Raw genomic sequence first — 16,250 nt, 5'->3', positions numbered from 1 at the left:
GTAAACATTCAGGTTTCTTACTGCTTTTCTCGTCATCATATTGCTATTTGTACTCACTTGAAGGATCATCATTTCTTATTAACAATAAATTCAAATAAAGGTGCACTCACACAATATTCATTACATGTGCCTTCCCCCTTGTAATTTTCAACACAGTATTTGTAAAATGCCATACCTATCTTATAGCTTTTGGTAACTCCCATGAGACTAAATGGGCAAGTAGTGTAAATACTGACACTGTGTTTTAAGCATAGAGCACAAATAGAATCTAATTTCACAGATAATAAGGAACCAAAGGAGGGACTTGAAGCAGATATTCTAATATTTTTACACATATGCAGAGTCTACTGTTCTAATACTGAAGGGCATATTTTATTACCACTCAATATGAATATTTATTTTCCACTTGTGCATACAGAGGAATATGAATGTACAACAGAATGGATGTCTAGGAACGACCTGTTGACATCTATACTGACAAGTAAATTTAGTTCTTCTATCTGGTGAATATCCACAGTCTGTTATTGTAGACAATAAACCATATATGCAATCAATACAGATTTGTTTCTTTCAAGAACAATTCCAACTGGAAATGAACTAACTTGCCAATTCCTACAGCAACACAGAGACCAAGTTATATTTCACTCACCTTTATTCGCCTTCCCTGTGGATTCAAAGCTATTTCCCTACCTCATTCCAAGTTACTGCCTAAATACAGCTCTGGGGACAGGAACGCAGACATGTAGGATCAGTGCCTGCAGGAAACACAAAGGTTGACTCGACCAGCACTGGGTCATCCATACGTTTTTCTTAAGCAAAAGGACACTTTCTCAGGATGACTTCACAGGTCCTCGTGTGACACCAGAGATCTGCACGTTGGCTCTCAGAGGTAGAAGATGAAGGCAGTCACAGACTCTAAGTATGGTTTCCTGAGAACGGTGACCTGCCTGTGTGTCTATGAGACCCTTTCAACCAGGCGAGAGGGAGCTATGACTCTGAGCTGTGGCTGGGCTGGCACACAGAACCAAGTCCCTTCCCCTGCTGACGTCTCTGGGGAACGGATGCCCCACGCTCTTAATTAGCCCTTGTCACTGAGCTGCCCAGACGTGGCAATCCTCAGGGACAATGACTATGGAGGACAATTCCAGACAGACCTAATCTGTCTCTTCTATTAGTTCATGTATCTCATAGAGGACAAGTAACTTCCTAGACCTCCCCAGCTACCTCAGCTCCCATCTGTGAATGACCTACATGTTTTATAGAACACTAAAGATTTTTTCCAAGTCTCAGGAAAATGGCAGCATAGGAGGACTATGGGCTCACCGCGCATCCTGCCGATCACTTAGATTCCACCTACACCTGCCTAAATAACCCAGAAAACCGCCAGAAGACTAGCAGAACGGAGTCTCTGGAGCCAAGTGCAGATGAGGCCCACGGAAGAGGGTAGGAAGGGCGGCGAGGCGGTGCGCGCTCCACGGACTGGAGGGAGAGAGCCGGGGCGGAGGGGCGGCCCGCCGGCCAAGCAGACCCCCGAGTCTGGCTGGCAAAAGCGGAGGGGCCAGAGGGAGTGTTTTCTGACAGCAAGCGGGACTTGACATCTGGAAGGTTATAAGCTAGCAGCTCTGCTTCAGAGAACGGGAGGGCTGGAGGCCAACGGGAGGGAGAGTTGCTGAGCCCCGGGACAACAGAGCTCAGTTTGGCAGGGAACAAAGGTGATTGCCAGCACCATCTCCCTCACCCATGCCCCAGCCAAAATCCCACGGGGAACCAGTTCCTGCCAGGGAACTTGCTTGCTCCAGGCAAACACCCAACGCTGTGCTTCTGCGAAGCCACCCCTCCGATGACGGGTCTGACTCTCTCCCCCTGCGATAGGGCCCCTCTGAAGTGGATCACCAAAGGAAAAGCGAGCTAAGCCTGCCCCTTCTGCCCCCTTGCACCTTCCTATCTACCCAAGCTAATATGCCATATAGCCAGCACCACAAGCTGGCAGTGTGCAAATAGCCCAGACGGGCCACGCCACCCCACAGTGAATCCTGCCCCTAGGAGAGGGGAAGAGAAGGCACACGCCAGTCTGACTGTGGGGGGCTGGGGGCAGACATCAGGGCTGACTGCGGCCCTGCCCACCAACTCTAGTTATACACCACAGCACAGGGGAATTGCCCCACAGGTCCGCACCACTCCAGGGACTATCCAAAATGACCAAACGGAAGAATTCCCCTCAAAAGAATCTCAGGAAATTACAACAGCTAATGAACTGATCAAAAAGGATTTAAATAATATAACAGAAAGTGAATTTAGAATAATAGCCATAAAATTAATCACTGGGCTTGAAAACAGTATAGAGGACAGCAAAGAATCTATTGCTACAGAGACCAAGGGACTAAGGAATAGTCAGGAGGAGCTGAAAAACGCGTTAAACGAGATGCAAAATAAAATGGAAACGTCCACGGCTCTGATTGAAGAGGCAGAGGAGAGAATAGGTGAACTAGAAGATAAAATTATGGAAAAAGAGGAAGCTGAGAAAAAGAGAGATAAAAAAATCCAGAAGTATGAGGGGAAAATTAGAGAACTAAGTGATACACTAAAAAGAAATAATATACGCATAATTGGTATCCCAGAGGAGGAAGAGAGAGGGAAAGGTGCTGAAGGGGTACTGGAAGAAATAATAGCTGAGAACTTCCCTGAGCTGGGGAAGGAAAAAGGCATTGAAATCCAAGAGGCACAGAGAACTCCCTTCAGATGTAACTTGAATCGATCTTCTGCACGACATATCATAGTGAAACTGGCAAAATACAAGGATAAAGAGAAAAATCTGAAGCAGCAAGGGATAAACGTGCCCTAACATATAAAGGGAGACCTATTAGACTCGTGACTGATCTCTCTTTTGAAACTTGGCAGGCCAGAAAGGATTGACACGAGATCTTCAATGTGTTGAACAGAAAACATATGTAGCCGAGAATCCTTTATCCAGCAAGTCTGTCATTTAGAATAGAAGGAGAGATAAAGGTCTTCCCAAACAAACAAAAACTGAAGGAATTCGTCACCACTAAACCATCCCTACAACAGATCCTAAGGGGGATCCTGTGAGACAAAGTACCAGAGACATCGCTACAAGCATAAAACATACAGACATCACAATGACTCTAAGCCCATATCTTTCTATAATAACACTGAATGTAAATGCACTAAATGCGCCAACCAAAAGACATAGGGTATCAGAATGGATAAAAAAACAAGACCCATCTATTTGCTTTCTACAAGAGACTCATTTTAGACCTGAGGACACATTCAGATTGAGAGTGAGGGGATGGAGAACTATTTATCATGCTACTGGAAGCCAAAAGAAAGCTGGAGTAGCCATACTTATATCAGACAAACTAGACTTTAAATTAAAGGCTGTAACAAGAGATGAAGAAGGGCATTATATAATAATCACAGGGTCTATCCACCAGGAAGAGCTAACAATTATAAATGTCTATGAGCCGAATACAGGAGCCCCCAAATATATATAACAATTAATCACAAAATTAAGCAACCTTATTGATAAGAATGTGGTAATTGCAGGTGACTTTAACACTCCACTTACAGAAATGGATAGATCATCTAGACACACAGTCAATAAAGAAACAAGGGCCCTGAATGATACATTGGATCAGATGGACTTGACAGATATATTTAGAACTCTGCATCCTAAAGCAACAGGATATACTTTCTTCTCGAGTGCACATGGAACATTCTCCAAGATAGATCACATACTGGGTCACAAAACAGCCCTTTATAAGTATACAAGAATTGAAATCATACCATGCATACTTTCAGACCACAATGCTATGAAGCTTGAAATCAACCACAGCAAAAAGTCTGGAAAACCTCCAAAAGCATGGAGGTTAAAGAACACCCTAGTAAAGAATGAATGGGTCAACCAGGCAATTAGAGAAGAAATTTAAAAATATATGGAAACAAACGAAAATGAAACTACAACAATCCAAACGCTTTGGGAGGCAGCGAAGGCAGTCCTGAGAGGAAAAGACAATGCAATCCAGGCCTATCTCAAGAAACAAAAAAAATCCCAAATACAAAATCCAATAGCACACCTAAAGGAAATAGAAGCAGAACAGCAAAACAGCCAAAACCCAGCAGAAGAAGAGAAATAATAAAGATCAGAGCAGAAATAAACAATATAGAATCTAAAAAAACTGTAGAGCAGATCAATGAAACCAAGAGTTGGTTTTTTGAAAAAATAGACAAAATTGATAAACCTCTAACCAGGCTTCTCAAAAAGAAAATGGAGATGACCCAAATAGATAAAATCATGAATGAAAATGGAATTATTACAACCAATCACTCAGAGGTACAAGCAATTATCAGGGAATACTATGAAAAATTATATGCCAACAAAATGGACAACCTGGAAGAAATGGACAAATTCCTAAACACGCACACACTTCCAAAACTCAAACTGGAGGAAATAGAAAGCTTGAACAGACCCATAACCAGCGAAGAAATTGAATCAGTCATCAAAAATCTCCCAACAAATAAGAGTCCAGGACCAGATGGCTTCCCAGGGGAGATCTACCAGATGTTTAAAGCAGAGATAATACCTATCCTTCTCAAGCTATTCCAAGAAATAGAAAGGGAAGGAAAACTTTCAGACTCATTCTATGAAGCCAGTATTACTTTGATTCCAAAACCAGACAGAGACCCAGTAAAAAAAGAGAACTACAGGCCAATATCCCTGATGAATATGGATGCAAACATTCTCAATAAGATACTAGGAAATCGAATTCAACAGCTTATAAAAAGAATTATTCACCATGATCAAGTGGGATTCATTCCTGGGATGCAGGGCTGGTTCAACATTTGCAAATCAATCAATGTGATACATCACATTAATAAAAGAAAAGATAAGAACCATATGATCCTATCAATCGATGCAGAAAAGGCATTTGAAAAATTCAGCACCCTTTCTTAATAAAAACCCTTCACAAAGTCGGGATAGAAGGAACATACTTAAAGATCATAAAAGCCATTTATGAAAAGCCCACAGCTAACATCATCCTCAATGGGGAAAAACTGAGAGCTTTTTCCCTGAGATCAGGAACACGACAGGGATGTCCACTCTCACCGCTGTTGTATAACATACTGTTGGAAGTGCTAGCATCAGCAATCAGACAACAAAAGGAAATCAAAGGCATCAAAATTGGCAAAGATGAAGTCAAGCTTTCACTTTTTGCAGATGACATGATACTATACATGGAAAATCCGATAGACTCCACCAAAAGTCTGCTAGAAGTGATACATGAATTCAGCAAAGTTGCAGGATACAAAATCAATGTACAGAAATCAGTTGCATTCTTATACACTAATACTGAAGCGACAGAAAGACAAATAAAGAAACTGATCCCACTCACAATTGCACCAAGAAGCATAAAATACCTAGGAATAAATCTAACCAAAGATGTAAAAGACCTGTATGCTGAAAACTATAGAAAGCTTATGAAGGAAATTGAAAAAGATATAAAGAAATGGAAAAACATTCTGTGCTCATGGATTGGAAGAATAAATATTGTCAAAATGTCAATACTACCCAAAGCTATCTACACATTCAATGTAATCCCAATTAAAATTGCACCAGCATTCTTCTTGAAACTAGAACAAGCAATCCTAAAATTCATATGGAACCACAAAAGGCCCGGAATAACCAAAGTAATTTTCAAGAAGAAGACCAAAGCAGGAGGCATCACAATCCCGGACTTTAGCCTCGACGACAAAGCTGTAATCACCAAGACAGCATGGTATTGGCACAAAAACAGACACAAAAACCAATGGAATAGAATAGAAACCCCAGAACTAGACCCACAAACGTATGGCCAACTAATCTTTGGCAAAGCAGGAAAGAACGTCTAATGGAAAAAAGACAGTGTCTTTAACAAAGGGTGCTGGGAGAACTGGACAGCAACATGCAGAAGGTTGAAACTAGACCACTTTCTCACACCATTCACAAAAATAAACTCAAAATGGATAAAGGACCTGAATGTGAGACAGGAAACCATCAAAACCCTAGAGGAGAAAGCAGGAAAAGACCTCTCGGACCTCAGCCTTAGCAATCTATTACTTGACACATCCCAAAGGCAAGGGAATTAAAAAAAAAATGAAGTACTGACCTTATCAAGATAAAAAGCTTCTGCACAGCAAAGGAAATAACCAACAAAACTAAAAGGCAACCAACGGAAGGGGAAAAGATATTTGCAAATGACATATCGGACAAAGAGCTAGTATCCAAAATCTATAAAGAGCTCACCAAACTCCACACCCAAAACACAAATACCCCAGTGAAGAAATGCGCAGAAAACATGAATAGACACTTCTCTAAAGAAGACATCCGGATGGCCAACAGGCACATGAAAAGATGCTCAACGTCGCTCCTCATCAGGGAAATACAAATCAAAACCACACTCAGATATCACCTCATGTCAGTCAGAGTGGCAAAAATGAACAAATCAGGAGACTATAGATGCTGGAGAGGATGTGGAGAAACGGGAACCCTCTTGCACTGTTGGTGGGAATGCAAATTGGTGCAGCCACTCTGGAAAACAGTGTGGAGGTTCCTCAAAAAATTAAAAATAGAAATACCCTATGACCCAGCAATAGCACTGCTAGGAATTTACCCAAGGGATACAGGAGTACTGATGCATAGGGGCACTTGTACCCCAATGTTTATAGCAGCCCTCCCAACAATAGCCAAATTATGGAAAGAGCCTAAATGTCCATCAACTGATGAATGGATAAAGAAATTGTGGTTTATATACACTATGGAGTACTACGTGGCAATGAGAAAGAATGAATTATGGCCCTTTGTAGCAACGTGGATGGAACTGGAGAGAGTGATGCCAAGTGAAATAAGCCTTACAGAGAAAGATAGGTACCATATGGTTTCACGCTTATGTGGATCCTGAGAAACTTAGCAGAAACTCATGGGGGAGGGGAAGAAAAAAAAAAGAGGTTAGATTGGGAGCGAGCCAAAGCATAAGAGACTCTTAAAAACTGAAAACAAACTGAGGGTTGATGGGGGGTGGGAGTGAGGGGAGGGTGAGTGATGGGTATTGAGGAGGGCACTTGTTGGCATGAGCACTGAGTGTTGTATGGAAACCAATTTGACAATAAACTTCATATATTGAAAAAAAAAGAAGAAGAATGAAATTTTCCATTTGGATGAACATGGTTGGTGCTAGAGTATATTATGCTACATGAAATACGTCAGTCAGAGAAATATGAATCCATATGATTTAACTCAATGGAGGAATTTAAGAAACAAAACAGATGAATATATAGGAAGGAAAAAAGTAGAGGGAGGCAAACCATAAGTGACTCTTAACACTAGAGAACAAGCCGAGGGTTGATGGAGGAAGGTGGGTGGGGGATGGGCTAAATGGGTGATGGGTATCAAGGAGGGCACTTCTTATGATGAGCACTGGGTGTTATATGGAAGCAGTGGCTCCTGAAAGCAAAATTACACTATCTGTAACTAACTAGAATTTAAATAAAAATTTGAAACAAATTCCCCAAACTGCCAAGGCCACCCCAACAAAGTAATACAAGCTAAAGGCATCCAACTTCCTGACTCTCACTATATTATACAGCTCTAGGAAGGAAATCAGTATGATACTGGCTAAAGGAATAGACCCATACACCAAAGGAACAGAATGAACAGCCCGCGAATAAACCGACCCATAGACAGACAACTAACATTTGACAAAGGTGTCAAGACTATTCATGGGGAAACATAGTCTCTTTTAAAAATGGTCATGAGAAACCTGGGCAACTACATGCAGAGAAATGACATTGGAGGCCCTATGTCGCACCACTCACAAAAACTCATTTGAGTGCTCACTTAGGCAGCAAACTATTAAAATTAGAACAATACAGAGAAGATTAGCATGGCCCCTGAGCAAGGATAACATGCAAAAGGTATCTGAAATGTGTTAAGATGTAAGCATAAGACCTGAAACTTTAAGACTAAAAGATGATATAAAGAAAACCACCCAACATTGGATACGTTGATAGTTACCAAATGACGGTGTTCTTTCATTATCCTAACTACAAACACAGCCCACCATTTGTGACCCAAATTTCAATCCAGAGCCTGAATATGATACCAAAAGCACTTAGCAACCACAATAACAAAATTAATAAGTGGGACTACATCATACTAAAAAGATTCTGTTCAGAAAAAAAAATGAACAAAATAAAAAGTCAATCAATAGAATGGGAGAAAATATTTACAAATGTTCTACCTGATAACGTGTTACTATCCAAAACTCATCCAAATCAGTAACATAAATAAAAGGCAATTCCATCTTTAAAAAGGGAAGAGGGGGGGCACCTGGGTGGCTCAGTTGGTTAAGCGTCCGACTTCAGCTCAGGTCACGATCTCACGGTCTGTGAGTTTGAGCCCCGCGTCGGGCTCTGGGCTGATGGCTCAGAGCCTGGAGCCTGCTTCCAATTCTATGTCTCCCTCTCTCTCTGCCCCTCCCCCGTTCATGCTCTGTCTCTCTCTGTCTCAAAAATAAATAAACGTTTAAAAAAATATAAAAACGGAAGAGGAACTCAATGGACATTTTTCCAAAGACCTACAAATGGCATATAGACATAAAAGGTACTCTACATAAATAGTCATCAGGAAAGTGCAAAACAAACCACAATCAGATACCACCTCTTACCTCTTAAAATGCCTAGTATCAAAAAGAAAGAAAATGCCAAAGTTGATGAGGGAAACCATGTGCACTGTTGATGGGGATGTAACTTGATACACCCTGTATGAAAAGCAATATGAAGGTCCTGAAAAAATTACACACAGGACAACTGTGGTATCCACCAACGAACTTCTAGCTACATATCCAAAGGAAATGAAATCAGGGTATCAGAGAGTTGCAGGCACCCCTATATTCATTGCAGCATTATTCACAGAGCCAAATATGAAAACAACCTAAGTGTCCAAACAGAAAACTGGATAAAGAAGATGTGGCATACATTGCAAAAAGGGTTAGAATCCAACATAACTTATGAAACTCAATACCCAAAAAACAAATAATCAAGTGAAGAAATGGGCAGAAGGCATGAATACACACTTTTCCAAAGAACATCCAGATGGCTAACAGACAAGTGGAAAGTTGCTCAACATCACTCATCATCAGGGAAATACAAATCAAAACCACAATGAGATACCAACTCACACCTGTCAGAATGGATAAAATTAACAACTGAGGAAATCACAGACGTTGGTGAGGATGAAGAGAAAGGGGATCCCTTTTGTACTCTTGTTGGGAATGCAAACTGATGCAGTCACTCTGGAAAACAGTATGGAGGGTCCTCAAACAATTAAAACCAGAACTACACTTCGACCAGCATTTGTACTACTAGGTTTTTATCCAAAATATACAAAAACTCTGAAATTAAGGAGCACGTGCACCCCAATGTTTACAGCAGTGCTATCAACAATAGCCAAAGTATGGAAAGAGCCCAATGCCCATTGACTGATGAACGGATAAAGAAGAAACGGTGTATATATACAATGGAATACTACTCAGCAATGGAAAAGAATGAAATCTTGCCATTTGCAATCACATCACTGGAACCAGAGTGTGTTGAGCAAAGTGAAATAAGTCAGTCAGAGAAAGACAAATATATGATTTCACTCATATGTGGAACTTAAGATACAGAGATGAACACAGGGGAAGGGAAGGAAAAATAAGATAAAGACAGAGAGGGAGGCAAAACATAAGAGATTCTTAAATACAGAGAACAACCTGAGGGTTGCTGGAAGACTGTTGGGGGAAGGCGATCAGCTGGATGGGTGATGGTCAGTAAGGAGGGCACTTGTGATGGTCACTGAGTGTTATATGTAAGTGATGAATTATTGGGTTCTACTCCTGAAATCAAAACTACACCAGATGTTAACTAATGTGAATTTAAATAATAAATTTAAAAAAGAAGATGTGGGGGGCGCCTGAGTGGCTCAGTCAGTTGAGCATCTGACTTCATCTAGGGTCATGATCTCCCTGTCCGTGGGTTTGAGCCCCGTGTCAGCCTCTGTGCTGACAGCTTGGAGTCTGGAGCCTGCTTCGGATTCTGTGTCTCCCTCTCTGCACCTCCTCCACTCGCACTCTGTCTCTCTCAGAAATAAATAATTAAAAATAATAAAAAATAAAAAATAAGATGTGGCATACATATCTAAAGGATTATTATTCGGCCATGAGAAAGGAGAAAATCCTGTCTTTTACAACAACATGGATGGACCCTATGGGCATTAGGCTAAGTGAAACAAGTCAGAAGAGAAAGACAAAGATTATGTGATCTCACATATTTGTGGAAACCAGAACACGTGTATAGATACAGACAGTAGAATGGTGGTTACAAGGGGCTAAGGGATAGGAGAAGTGGGAGATGTTTGTTGGCAAAGAGTTCAAACGTCCAGTTTGAAGAGGAATAACTCCAGAGCATCTAATGTACAGCATGGTGATGATGGTTAATATTATTGTATTATCAACTTGAAGGTGGCCTAGAGAGTATATCTCAAATGTTCTCACCATGAAGAAGAGATGGTAATTATGTGACGTGATGGAGGTGTTAGCTAACACAATGGTGGCAATAATTTCATTACATATATATATTCACATTGGTACTCGTTGAGTTTGTCAAATGGCATACATCAATAATAATTTAGTAAATCCAAGAAAAATTAACACAAACAAGTTGTAGCATTCATTTCTTAGTTAGTTAGTTAGTTAGTTAGTTAGTGTATATTCAAGTTACTCAGCATACAGTGTAGTCTGGCTTCTGGAGTAAAACCCAATGATTCATCTCTTACATAGGACACCCAGTGTTCATCACAAGTACCCTCCTCAATGCCCATCATACATTCATACCACCCCCCCCTTGCTCAAGCAACCTCCAGCAACCCTCAACTTGTTCTCTGTATTTAAGAGTCTCTTATGGTTTCCCCTCTCTGTGTTTTACCTTATTTTTCCTTCCCTTACCCTAGGTTCATCTGTTGAGTGTCTCGACTTCCACATATAAGTGAAAACATATCTATCTTTCCCTCACTGACTTATCTCGCTTATCAAATATACTCTACCTCCCTCCAAGTTGTTTCAAATGGCAATATTTCATTCTTTTCCATCACAAACTAAAATTCCATTGTGTATATACACCACTTCTTCCTTATCCATTCATCAGTCGATGGATTTTGGGGTCATTCCATAATGTGGCTATTGTTGATAGTACTGCTATCAACATTGTGGTGCATGTGCCCCTTGATATCAGCATTTTTGTGATTTTTTAATAAATTCCTAGTAGTGCGATTGCAGGTTGTAGGTTTTTAATTGTTTGAGGAACCTCCATAGTGTTTCCCAGAGTGGCTCCACTAGTTTGCATTCCCACCAGCAGTGCAAAAGGGTTCTCCTTTCTCCACATCCTCACCAACATCTGTTGTTTCCTGAGATTTTCATTTTAGTCATTCTGAGAGGTGTGAGGTGGTATCCCAATGTGGTTTGGATTTCTATTTCCCTGATGATGAGGGATGTTGAGCATCTTTTCATGTGTCTGTTTACCATTTGGATGTCTTCTTTGGACAAGTGTCTGTTCATGACTTCTTCCCATTTCTTCACTGGATTATTTGTGTTCTGGGTGTTAAGTTTGGTAAGTCCTCTATAGATTTTGGATACTAACTCTTTATCCAATATGTCATTTGCAAATATCTTCTCCCATTCTTTCAGATGCCTTTTAGTTTTGTTGATTGTTTCCTTTGCTGTACAGAAGCTTTTTATCTTGATGAAGTCCCAATAGTGCATTTTTGCTTTTATTGTCCTTGCCTCCAGACACATGTCAAGAATGAAATTGCTGCAGTCTAGGCCACAGAGGTTCTGCCTGTTTTCTACCATAGGATTTTCATGGTTTCCTTTCTCACATTTAGGTCTTTCATCCAGTTTGAATTTATTTTTTTGTGTGGAGTCAGAACATGGTCCATTTTCCTTCTACGTGTCACTGTCCAGTTCTCCCAGCACCATTTGCTAAGGACTGTCTTTTTCCCATCGGATACTCTTTCCTGCTTTGTCAAAGATCAGTTGGAAATACATTTGTGGGTCCAATTCTGGGTTCTCTATTCTATTCCATTGGTCTCTATGTCTGTTTTTGTGTCAATACCATACTGTCTTGATGATTACAGTTTTGTAATACAGCTTAAAGTCGGATTGTGATGCCTCCGATTTGGTTTTCTTTTTCATTATTACATTGGCTATTCAGGGTCGCTTGCAGATCCATACAAAATTTAGGATTGTTTGTTCTAGCTCTGTGAAGAATGCTGGTGGGTTTTTTGATATGGATTGCACTGAATGTGTAGATTGCTTTGGGTAGTATCGACATTTTAACAATATTTGTTCTTCCAGTCCATGAGCATGGAATGTTTTTCCACTTCTTTGTGTCTTCTTCCTCAATTTCTTTCATAAACTTTCTGTGGTTTTCAGCATACAGATCTTTTACCTCTTTGGCTGGATTTATTCCTAGCTATTCTATGTTTTTGGTGCAATTGGGAATAAGATCGATTCCTTGGTATCTCTTTCTGTTCCTTCATTATTGATGTTTAGAAAAGCAACCAACTTCTGTATATTGACTCTATATCCTGTGACTTTATGAATTCATGCATCAGCTCCAGAAGTTTTTTTTTTTTGATGGAGTTTTCAGTTTTCCATGTAGAGTATCATGGCATCTGCAAAGAGTGAAAGTTTGACTCCTTTGCCAGTTTGGATGCCTGTTATTTCTTTCTGTTGTCTGACTGCTGGGGTTAGGACTTCCAGTACTATGTTGAACAACAGTGGTGAGATGGACATCCCTGTCGTGTTCCTGATCTCAGGGGTAAAGCTCTCAGTTTTTCGCCATGGAGGATACTATTAGCTGTGGATCTTTCATATATGGCTTTTATGATGTTAAGGTATGTTCCTCTATCCCTACTTTCTTGTGGCTTTTTGTCAAGAAAGGATGCTGTATTTTGTCAGACACTTTTCCTGCATCTATTGACAGGACCATATGCAGGTGTCCTCAGGTCTAAAATGAGTCTCTTGTAGGGATCATATAGATGGGTCTTGGTTTTTTATCCATTCTGATACCCAAGGTCTTTTGATTGGGGCATTCAGTCCATTTACTTTCAGAGTGATTACTGGAAGATATGTATTTAGTGCCATTCTGTTATCTGTAGGTTTCATGTTTGTGGTTATGTCTCTGGTCCTTTGCAGTCTTTGCTGCTTTCCAACCACAGAGCTCCCCCCCCCCGCCCCCACTTAGGATCTCTTACAGGGCTGGATTAATGGTCAGGAACTACTTTAGTTTTTGTTTGTCTGAGAAAATCTTTATTGCTCGCTCTATTCTGAATGACAGCCCTCCTGGATAAAGGATTCTTGTCTGCACATTGTTCCCATTCAGCACATTGACTATTTCCTTTCATTCCCTTCTGGCCTACCAAGTTTCAGTGAACAAGTCTGCTTCTAATCCTATGGGTGTGTGTGTGGCTATGTGTGCGTATGTGTGAGGGTGGGTGTGTGTGTGTATATGTGTATAAAATAAGAATTGACCAAAAACAAATCAGAAACTATGAGCCTGATTCCAAAAGAAAAGAGAAGAGGGAGGAAAGAAAAAAGAAGAGAAGAGGATAAAAGAAACAAAGAAACAAAGAGTTGTCTGTTGGTCCCTAGGACCAGGAGCTGTGTTGGTCTGGAGGAGGGGCTGTCTGGCTCAGTCAGTGTCAATCTCACTCCAGTAGAGAAACAGTTACCAGGCACAGAGGGGCGGGATTTGGTGTAAGCAGGTCCTGCCTCCAAACTAGGGGCCACTGTTCTGCTCTCCCAGGCCCCACCATATGGTGATGGGGAGAAAAATGGTGACACCCTGCTCTCTCCTCCTTGGATCAGGTGTCCCAAACCATGCTCTTCCTGTGCCTCACTGGGGTCAGCTGGGATTCAAAACCTGATGTCTTCAAGGATCCCACCCAGGGCGCTCCCCGTTCTGGGGTAGCAGCACTCCGTCCAGATGACAAGGAGCCTTTTGCTGGTGACTGCAGGGTCTTTTGTCCTTGGGGAGCAATACACCCTCTTCTCTCCATATGGAGGGAGGGGACTGCTCTCTCACAGTGTGCCCCCGAGGTCACTACCACCCCAGGGTTAGCTCCCCTCCCTAGGCGTGCCAAAGGCTCCATCTGCTCCAGAGAAATTCTTTTGAAACCTCTGAGTTTCAGCTCCAAAGGCTGTTTACAAAAAAGAAACTGGATCTCTCCATATTTCTTGTTCCCCAGTCCGTGGTCCAGAGAGGTTTACCTCTTTTGCTGACTTGATACCACAATTTCACAGCCTCTCTCTCTCTCTCTTTCTGTCCCTTTTGTCTGTCCACAGAAGGGGTTCCCTCCCCTCCATGCCTGCCCTGCCTTATGTCCCCCAATTCACATACATACACCTGATTCTACCAAGCTGTCTCCCTCCATCTGTGGAGATCCTTCTGCCAATCCACAGATCAATTTCCTGAGTGTTCCAAGTGATCTGACCTCAAAACAGCTGTGTTTGAGGGACGAGGAAGATCCCGGTCCCCCTACTTCTCTTCAATCTCAACTCCCTCCTGTCTCATTCATTTCTTTCATCCCACTTACACTTCCTCTCCTAAGGTCAGATTTGTATTGGTTTAATACAAAAATCTTCCTACGAAGTTACCAAATGAGAATGTTCTTTCATTATTCATCTACAAACACGGTCCACTCCTTGTGGTCAAATGTAAGTAAAGAGACTGAAAGAACGGAATTTCTAAATGTTTACCATATGTAAATCTATAATGACATCAAATGGGGTATAGTTTCTTGCATGGAGCTCTGAGTCCTGCACGATTCCATCAATAGCAGACACTCCCACTGCCTCCTGGTAACATGAATTTCTCTTTACAATGTGACCTGTAGGAATAAACTGTTAACACATTCAAACGGGTATGTTTGTACATATTCCAGAAAACATTGAAGTACATCATTTATAAGCCTGTCCCTTCTAAGTAGTACAAACTAAGGGAAACATTTTCTTCTCCTAGTCATCTTCACGAAAGTGTTCAGAGATTGCATGTGGAGCACATGTTTGTGCATGTGCATCTGTGTGTGTGTGTGTGTGTGTGTGTGTGTGTAATAATATAGTAATATATGTTGCTCCAATCCAAAGGCAAAACAAAGTGTAATATGTTGTGGTGCAGTATTGTTACAGAACCAGGCTGGGTCGCTGGCAGAAAAACCAAGCGGCACTCAGAGTTCTTGGTGGATCAGAGTTTCGTTTTACACCGGCGGCCTCAGAGGAGATGCTTCTCCAGAGATCTGAGCCCCAAGCACAAGCATGGGGGACAATTCATCGTCTGTTACTTCCGCATTCCACATTAGTAGTAATTTGGCACACACAGCAAGCGGGGCAGGAAGAAGAACCCAGAAGGAGTCTTTAAGCTGGGAACTAGAGTTTATGTTAGTCCTGTTGGCCATCTTATGGTACATAACTTTACTTATTTTCCCAACATTCCCTTCTTTGATGACTTTTTTGAAAAATCTTTTTTAGTAGGCATCACCTTTAGCTCTAAGGGTAGGTACTCTCGGAGAGCTAAGATGTGTGTTGCAGTTTCCAGGTAATGTTGAGGGACCTGGTCAGGGTTTGTGTAATGTCCGCCACAAATGCAGGTCCGTTGTCACTATGTATGGTTAAGGGCAGACCAAACCAAGGTACAATTTCCCGAAGAAGAGCTTTGGCCACCTCACGACTTCATTCCATCCTGGTTGGGAAGGCTTTGACCCATCCTGAATATGTGCAGATAATTACAATGAGGTACCTGAATCCTTTGCTCGGTTGTATATCTGTGAATTCCACCTCCAACTATTTGAAGGGGGTGGCCCCGTCCTTTGAATAAACCAGGTTTCCTGGGATTATATGGGGTGGGTTTCTAGTAACTGTCAGATCAGGTTAGGGAGGATATGGTTTGCATATTTAGAGATTTATGAATTAACCAAGCCTCAAGTGAATATAAAGCACGAAAGTCTTTATCTATTGATAGGTCTACGGTGAGAAAAGTCTTTGCATACAACTTTTGGGGGAATCCATCCCATTTTCAATTGTTTAAATAATCATATGCCCATGGGATCTTATTATTATCCCCACAGAATAACAAGCACAGAAGATTGTCCACACATGAAAACT

General features: G+C 41.3%; 1 pseudogene; it reads left to right on the top strand.

Moving 5' to 3' along the window:
- Window positions 1-7,884: 7,884 nt before the first annotated feature.
- LOC125916778 (uncharacterized) lies at window positions 7,885-7,983 on the top strand (annotated as a pseudogene).
- The last annotated feature ends 8,267 nt before the right edge of the window (window positions 7,984-16,250 follow it).

Source organism: Panthera uncia, unplaced genomic scaffold (genome assembly GCF_023721935.1).
Source record: "Panthera uncia isolate 11264 unplaced genomic scaffold, Puncia_PCG_1.0 HiC_scaffold_1129, whole genome shotgun sequence".
NCBI classification, from domain to species: Eukaryota; Metazoa; Chordata; class Mammalia; order Carnivora; family Felidae; genus Panthera; species Panthera uncia.
Note: the sequence above shows the minus strand (reverse complement) of the source record. Positions and strands in the feature narration are given on the sequence as shown.